This window comes from Arachis stenosperma, chromosome 3 (genome assembly GCF_014773155.1).
Source record: "Arachis stenosperma cultivar V10309 chromosome 3, arast.V10309.gnm1.PFL2, whole genome shotgun sequence".
NCBI lineage: Eukaryota > Viridiplantae > Streptophyta > Magnoliopsida > Fabales > Fabaceae > Arachis > Arachis stenosperma.
In genome coordinates this window covers 139,816,621-139,825,367 of record NC_080379.1, presented here as the reverse complement: position 1 = coordinate 139,825,367, position 8,747 = coordinate 139,816,621, and the positions used below count along the sequence as shown (strand labels likewise).

The following is an 8,747-nucleotide window of genomic DNA, read 5'->3' as shown; positions in this document are numbered from 1 at the left end:
AAAGTGAACCTCCCTTGCTCATTAGTGAACTGGATACCTGGATTCAGCAAATTCTACCTCAAAAGAAACAAGATCCTGGCAAGTTCTTAATACCTTGTACCATAGGCACCATGACCTTTGCAAAAGCTCTGTGATCTGGGGTCAGGGATAAATCTTATGCCACTCTCTGTAATAGAGAAGCTGGGGATCATTGAGGTACAACCTGCCTTGTTCTCATTACAATTGGCAGACAAGTCATTGAGACAAGCTTATGGAATAGTAGAGGACGTGTTAGTAAAGGTTGAAGGCCTTTACATCCCTGCTGATTTTATAATCTTAGACACTAGGAAGGAAGAGGATGATTGCATCATCCTTGGAAGACCTTTCCTAGCCACAGCAAGAGCTGTGATAGATGTCAACAGAGGTGAATTAGTCCTTCAATTGAATGGGGACTACCTTGTGTTTAAGGCACATGGCCATCCCTCTGTGACAAAAGAGAGTAAGCATGAAGAGCTTCTCTCAGTTCAGAGTCAAGAAGAGCCCCCACAGTCAAACTCTAAGTTTGGTGTTGGGACTATACAACATTGACCTGATCACCTTTGTGGCTCCATGGGAGCCTACTGTCAAGCTATTGACATTAAAGAAGCGCTTGTTGGGAGGCAACCCAATTTTATTTATCTAATTTTTATTTTATTCTATTTTATTGTTATTTTGTGTTTTATTAGGTACATGATCATGAGGAGTCACGAAAAAATCATAAAAATTAAAAACAGAATCAAAAATAGCAGAAGAAAAAAATCACACCCTGGAGGAAGCACAGGCTGGCGTTCAACGCCAGTAAGATGCATCTGGCCAGCGTTCAACACCAGAACAGAGCATCATTCTGGCGCTGAACACCAGAAACAAGCAATATTTTGGCACTGAACACCAGGAATGTGCCTAGAGAAGAAAAGCTGGCGCTGAACGCCAGTAACAAGCATGAAACTGGCGTTCAACGCCAGAAACATGCTACATGTGGGCGTTGAACGCCCAGAATGTGCACCACTCGGTGTTTAAACGCCAGTATAGTGTGCAAAGGCATTTTACATGCCTATTTGGTGCAGGGATGGAATTCCTTGACACCCCAGGATCTGTGGACCTCACAGGATCCCCACCTACCTCGCCCTCTCTCTCTCCATTCATGGTCATCCCTTCTATTTTTCATTCACCACCTACATCTATCCACTCTTCCCCATACACCCCACCTAGCTTTTTGCTTTTCCATAACCATTAATGGCACCTAAGGCCAGAGACATCCAAAAAAAAAAGAAGAAGAAGAGAAAAAAAATGGAAGACAAAAGCTTCTACCTCTGAGTCATGGGAGATGGAAAGACTCTTCTAAAGGGTTTATAGCTCAGTGGTAGAACATTTGACTGCAAATCAAGAGATCCCTAAGACACCTCAGGGGATAAATTGTCCTCCACACAATTATTGGGAGCAACTAAGGGTAGGAACACCAAAATTACTAGGAATCATGCAACAGAAGCAAGGAAGAGACATAAAGGAGCTCAAACAGCACCATTGGACCTTCAAGAAGGCGCCACCCTCACTCAGGTGGATTCATTCCTTGTTCTTATTTCTTTTTGTTTTTCGATTTCTATGTTATGTTTATCTATATTTTGTGTCTCTACTTCATGATCATTAGTATGTAGTAACCATGCCTTAAAGCTATGAATAAAATCCATTAATCCTTCACCTCTCTTAAATGAAAAATGTTTTAATTCAAAAGAACAAGAAATACATGAATTTCGAATTTATCCTTGAATTTAGTTTAATTATATTGATGTGGTGACAATACTTTTTGTTTTCTGAATGAATGCTTGAACAGTGCATATGTCTTTTGATCTTGTTGTTTATGAATGTTAAAATTGTTGGCTCTTGAAAGAATGATGAACAAAGAGAAATGTTATTGATGATCTGAACAATCATGAAATTGATTCTTGAAGCAAGAAAAAGCAGTGAAAAAGAAAGCTTGCAAAAAAAAATATGGCGAAAAAAATAGAAAGAAAAAGAAAAAGCAAGCAGAAAAAGCCAATAGCACTTAAAACCAAAAGGCAAGGGTAAAAAGGATCCAAGGCTTTGAGCATCAATGGATAGGAGGACCTAAGGAAATTAAATCCAGGTCTAAGCGGCTAAATCAAGATGTCCCTAACCATGTGCTTGTGTCATGAAGGTCCAAGTGAAAAGCTTGAGACTAAGTGGTTAAAGTCGTGATCCAAAGCAAAAAGAGTGTGCTTAAGAGCTCTGGACACCACTAACTGGGGACTCTAGCAAAGCTGAGTCATAATCTAAAAAGGTTCACCCAGTCATGTGTCTGTGGCATTTATGTATCCGGTGGTAATACTGGAAAACAAAATGCTTAGGGCCACGGCCAAGACTCATAAGTAGCTGTGTTCAAGAATCAACATGCTTAACTAAAGTCATAACACTATCCGAAATTCTAAGTTCCTAGAGAAGCCAATCATTCTGAACTTCAAAGGAAAAAGTGAGATGCCAAAACTGTTTAGAAGCAAAAAGCTACAAGTCCCGCTCATCTAATTAGAATTAATATTCATAGATATTTTGGAATTTATAGTATATTCTCTTCTTTTTATCCTATTTGATTTTCAGTTGCTTGGGGACAAGCAACAATTTAAGTTTGGTGTTGTGATGAGCGGATAATTTATACGCCTTTGGCATTGTTTTTAAGTAGTTTTTAGTAAGTTCAAGCTACTTTTAGGGATGTTTTCATTAGTTTTTATGTTAAATACACATTTCTGGACTTTACTATGTGTTTGTGTGTTTTTCTGTGATTTCAGGTAATTTCTGGCTGAAATTGAGGGACTTGAGCAAAACTATTATAGGAGGCTGACAAAGGACTGCTGATGCTGTTGGAATCTGACCTCCCTGCATTCGAAATGGATTTTCTGGAGCTATAGAACTCCAAATGGCGCGTTCTCAACGGAGTTGGAAAGTAGACATCCAGAGCTTTCCCGCAATATATAATAGTCCATACTTTATTCGGAAATTGACGACGTAACTTGGCATTCAACGCCAAGTACATGCTGTTGTCTAGAGTTAAACGCCAGAAAAACGTCATGATCCGGAGTTGAATGCCCAAAACACGTTATAACTTGGAGTTCAACTCCAAGAAAAGCCTCAGCTCGTCGATAGATCAAGCTCAGCCCAAACATACACCAAGTGGGCCCCGAAAGTGGATTTATGCATCAATTACTTATTCATGTAAACCCTAGGAGCTAGTTTATTATAAATAGAACTTTTTACTATCATAATCTCATCCTGGATTGTATTTTGAATCCTGTGATCACGTTTGGGGGCTGGGCATTCAGCCATGCCTGAACCTTTCACTTATGTATTTTCAACGGTGGAGTTTCTGCACACCATAGATTAAGGATGTGGAGCTCTGCTGTACCTCAAGTTTCAATACAATTATTATTACTTTCTATTCAATTCTCTTTTATTCTTATTCCAAGATATACGTTGCACAACACTTTGATGAATGTGATGATCCGTGACACTCATCATCATTCTCACCTATGAACGCGCATGACTGACAACCACTTCCGTTCTACCTTAGGCCGGGCGCATATCTCTTAGATTCCCCAACAGAATCTTTGTGGTATAAGCTAGAATTGATGGCGGCATTCATGAGAATCCGGAAGGTCTAAACCTTGTCTGTGGTATTCCGAGTAAGATTCTGGGATTGAATAACTGTGACGAGCTTCAAACTCCTGAAGGTTGGGCGTGATGACAAACGCAAAAGAATCAAGGGATTCTATTCCAACCTGATTGAGAACCGACAGATGATTAGCCGTGCCGTGACAGAGCATAGGACCATTTTCACTGAGAGGATGAGATGTAGCCATTGACAACGGTGATGCCCTACATACAGCTTGCCATGGAAAGGAGTAAGAAGGATTGGATGAAAGCAATAAGAAAGTAGAGATTCAAGAGGAGCACAGCATCTCCATACGCCTATCTGAAATTCCCACTATTGATTTACATAAGTATTTCTATCCTATTTTATTTTCTATTTATTATTAATTATTCGAAAACCCATAAAACAATTTATTCTGCCTAACTGAGATTTACAAGATGACCATAGCTTGCTTCATACCAACAATCTCTGTGGGATCGACCCTTACTCACGTAAGGTATTACTTGGATGACCCAGTACACTTGCTGGTTAAGTTGAACGGAGTTGTGGAAAGAAAGTGCTGAGTTAATTCTTTTTGCACATGCCAAAGAGCCATCATTGTTGATCACAATTTCGTCCACCATAACGTCTGTTTGGCGTTTAACTCTGGTTTGTGACGTGTTTCTGGCGTTTTACTCCATAATGCAGCATAGAACTGGCGTTGAACGCCAGTTTACATCATCTAAACTCAAATAAAATATGAACAATTATATATTGATGGAAAGCCCAGGATGTCTACTTTCCAACACAGTTGAGAGATCGCCATTTGGAGTTTTGCAGCTCCAGAAAATTTAATTCGAGTGTAGGGAGGTCAGAATCCAACAGCATCATAAGTCCTTTTTAACCTTGAATAAGATTTTTGCTCAGGTCCCTCAATTTCAGGCAGAAAATACCTGAAATCACAGAAAAACACACAAACTCATAGTAAAGTCCAGAAATGTGAATTTTGCATAAAAACTAATAAAAACATCCCTAAAAGTAGCTAGATCCTACTAAAAACTACCTAAAAATAATGCCAAAAAGCATATAAATTATCCGCTCATCACAACACCAAACTTAAATTGTTGCTTGTCCCCAAGCAACTGAAAATCAAATAGGATAAAAAGAAGAGAATATACTATAAATCCCAAAATATCAATGAATATTAGTTCTAATTAGATGAGCGGGACTTGTAGCTTTTTGCTTCTGAACAGTTTTGGCATCTCACTTTATCCTTTGAAGTTTATAATGATTGGCATCCATAGGAACTCAGAGTCCAGATAGTGTTATCGATTCTCCTAGTTAAGTATGTTGATTCTTGAACACAGCTACTTTTATGAGTCTTGGACGTGGCCCTAAGCACTTTATTTTCCAGTATTACCACCGGATACATAAATGCCACAGACACAAGACTTCTTCTTCTTGAAGTTAAGGAATGAGTCCACCTTAGTGATGGTGGCACCTTCTTCTTGAAGGACCAATGGTGTTCTTGAGCTCCTCTATGTCTCTTCCTTGCGTTTTTTGCTCTTCCCTTATAGCTCTTTGATCTTCTCTAATCTTATTGAGAATGATGAAGTGTTCTTGGTGTTCCACCCTTAATTGGTTTATGTCATGACTCAATCCTTCTAGAGAAGTGTTGAGTTATTCCCAATAGTTGTTTAGAGGAAAATGCATCCCTTGAGGCATCTCAGGGATTTCTTGATGATGAGCTTCCTCATGTGTCTCTTGAGATCCATGAATGGGCTCTATTGTTTGCTCCATCCTCTTTTTAGTGATGAGGAAAAGCTAGCCTTGCCAAGGTGGAGGGCTTTTCGACTACTTTGTAGAGTTCTAGAGGGATGACTTCATGAACCTCTACTTCCTCTCCAATCATGATGCTATAGATCATGACGACCTGATCCACAGTTACTTCGGATCGATTGCTAGTGGTCTTGATGGATCTTTGAGATGAATCTCTCCATCTCCCATGACTCGGAGATGGAAGCTTTTGTCTTCCCTTTCCTCTTTCTAGAGGTTTCTCTGGCCTTAGGTGCCATAAATAGTTATGGAAAAACAAAAAAGGTATGCTTTTACCACACTAAACATAAAATGTTGCTTGCCCTCGAGCAAAAGAAGAAAGAATAGAAGAAGAATAAGATATGGAGAAGAGGGAGTGATGTGTGGGTTTCAGCCAAGGGGGAGAAGAGAGGGTAGTGTTGTGTAAAAATGAAGAAGGATGGAGGGGTTTATATAGTTGAGGGAGAGGGGTTTGGTTTCGGCCATTTAGGGTAGGTTTGGGTGGGAAAGAGATTTTGAATTTGAAGGTAGGTGGGGTTATGGGGAAGAGTGGATGGATGTGATTGGTAATGGAGAAGAGAGATTAAGGTGATTGGTGAAGGGTATAGTGTTATTGGATTGTGTGAAGAAGAAAGAAGTGTGGTAGGTGGGGATCCTATGGGGTCCACAGATCCTGAGGTGAACCTGTGGGGTCTACAGATCCTGAGGTGATCCTGTGGGGTCCACAGATCTTGAGGTGTCAAGGATTTCTCATCCCTGCACCATTTAGGCATGTAAAAATGCCCTCTGTATGCAATCCTGGCGTTTAACGCCAGACTGATGCTTGTTTCTGGCGTTAAACGCCCAGATGTAGCCTGTTTCTGGCGTTTAATGCCAGCTTGATGCTTATTTTGGCGTTAAATGCCAGCTTGGTGCTTGTTTCTGGCGTTAAACGCCAGACAGATGCTTGTTTCTGGCGTTTAAACGCCAGCTTGGTGCTTGTTTCTGGTGTTAAACGCCTGACAGATGCTTGTTTCTGTCGTTTAAACGCCAGACAGCTCTTCCTCCAAGGTGTGCTTTTTCTTCTGCTGTTTTTGATTTTGTTTTTAATTTTTGCAATTGTTTTGTGACTCCACATAATCATAAACCTAATAAAACATAAAAGAACAATAGAAATATAGATAAATAAAAATTAGGTTGCCTCCCAATAAGCGCTTCTTTAATGTCAATAGCTTGACAGTGAGCTCTCATGGAGCTTCACAGATGTTCAGAGCATTGTTGGGACCTCCCAACACCAAACTTAGAGTTTGAATGTGGGGGTTCAACACCAAACATAAAGGTTGGTTGTGGCCTCCCAACACCAAACTTAGAGTTTGATTGTGAGGACTTTGTTTGACTCTGTATTGAGAGAAGCTTATCGTGCCTCTTTTCCATGGTTGCAGAAGAAGATCCTTGAGCTTTAAACACAAGGTAGTCCCCATTCAATTGAAGGACTAGCTCTCTTCTGTCAACATCAATCACAGCTCCTACTGTGGCTAGGAAGGGTCTTCCAAGAATGATGGATTCATTCTCATCCTTCCCAGTGTCTAGGATTATGAAATCAGCAGGGATGTAAAGGCCTTTAACCTTCACTAATACGTCCTCTACCAATCCATAAGCCTGTTTTATTGACTTGTTTGCCATCTTTAATGAGATTTTTGCAGCTTGTACCTCAAAGATCCCCAGTTTCTTCATTACAGAGAGTGGCATAAGATTTATACCTGACCCCAGGTCACACAGAGCCTTCTCAAAGGTCATGGTGCCTATGGTACATGGTATTAAGAATTTACCAGGATCTTGTTTCTTTTGAGGTAAAGTTTGCTGAACCATGTATTTAGTTCACTAATGAGCAAGGGAGGTTCATCTACCCAAGTCTCATTACCAAACAACTTGGCATTCAGCTTCATAAGGGCTCCAAGATATTAAGCAACTTGCTCTTCAGTTACATCTTCGTCCTCTTCAGAGGAAGAATAGTTCTCAGAGCTCATGAATGGCAGAAGGAAGTTTAATGGAATCTCTATGGTCTCTATATGATCCTTAAATTCCTTTAGGTCCTCAATAAGGAACTCCTTTCTGTCTGGGGGACGTCCCATGAGGTCTTCCTCATTGGGATTCACGTCCTCCCCTTCCTCTTTGGATTCGGCCATTTTGATAATATTAATGGCCTTGCACTCTCTTTTTGGATTCTCTTCTGTATTGCTTGGGAGAGTACTAGAAGGAGTTTCAATGTTTTTTTTTACTCAGCTGACCCACTTGTGCCTCCAAGTTTTTAATGGAGGACCTTGTTTTATGCATGAAACTTAAAGTGGCCTTAGATAGATCAGAGACTATATTTGCTAAGCTAGAGGGGCTCTGCTCAGAATTCTCTGTCTGTTGCTGAGAAGATAATGGAAAAGGCTTGCTATTGCTAAACCTGTTTCTTCCACCATTATTAAAGCCTTGTTGAGGCTTCTGTTGATCCTTCCGTGAGAAATTTGGATGATTTCTCCATGAGGAATTATAGGTGTTTCCATAGGCTTCACCCATGTAGTTCACCTCTGCCATTGCAGAGTTCTCAGGATCATAAGCTTCTTCTTCAAAAGATGCTTCTTTAGTACTGTTGGATGCATTTTGCAATCCATTCAGACCTTGAGAAATCATATTGACTTGCTGAGTCAACATTTTGTTCTAAGCCAATATGGCATTCAGAGTATCAATTTCAAGAACTCCCATCTTCTGAGGCATCCCATTACTCACAGGATTCCTCTCAGAGGTGTACATGAATTAGTTATTTACAACCATGTCAATGAGTTCTTGAGCTTCTGCAGGCATTTTCTTTAGGTGAATGGATCCACCTGCAGAATGGTCCAGTGACATCTTAGAGAATTCAGATAGAACATCATAGAATATATCCAAGATGGTCCACTCTGAAAGCATGTCAGAAGGACACTTTTTGGTCAACTGCTTGTATCTTTCCCAAGCTTCATAGAGGGATTCACCATCTTTTTGCTTGAAGGTCTGAACATCCACTCTGAGCTTGCTCAGCTTTTGAGGAGGAAAGAACTTGGCCAAGAAGGCCGTGACCAGCTTATCCCAAGAGTCCAGACTATCTTTAGGTTGTGAGTCCAACCATGTTCTAGCCCTGTCTCTTACAGCAAAAGGGAAAAGCATGAGCCTGTAGACTTCAGGATCTACTCCATTAGTCTTAACAGTATCACAGATCTGCAAGAACGCAGTTAAAAACTGATAGGGATCTTCTGATGGAAGTCCATGAAACTTG

General features: G+C 40.3%; 1 non-coding gene across 1 annotated transcript; it reads left to right on the top strand.

Moving 5' to 3' along the window:
• Nucleotides 1-8,402: 8,402 nt before the first annotated feature.
• Nucleotides 8,403-8,506, top strand: LOC130971927 (small nucleolar RNA R71). Its single transcript, XR_009083127.1, has one exon. It is a non-coding gene; the product is annotated as a small nucleolar RNA R71 (small nucleolar RNA).
• Nucleotides 8,507-8,747: the final 241 nt, after the last annotated feature.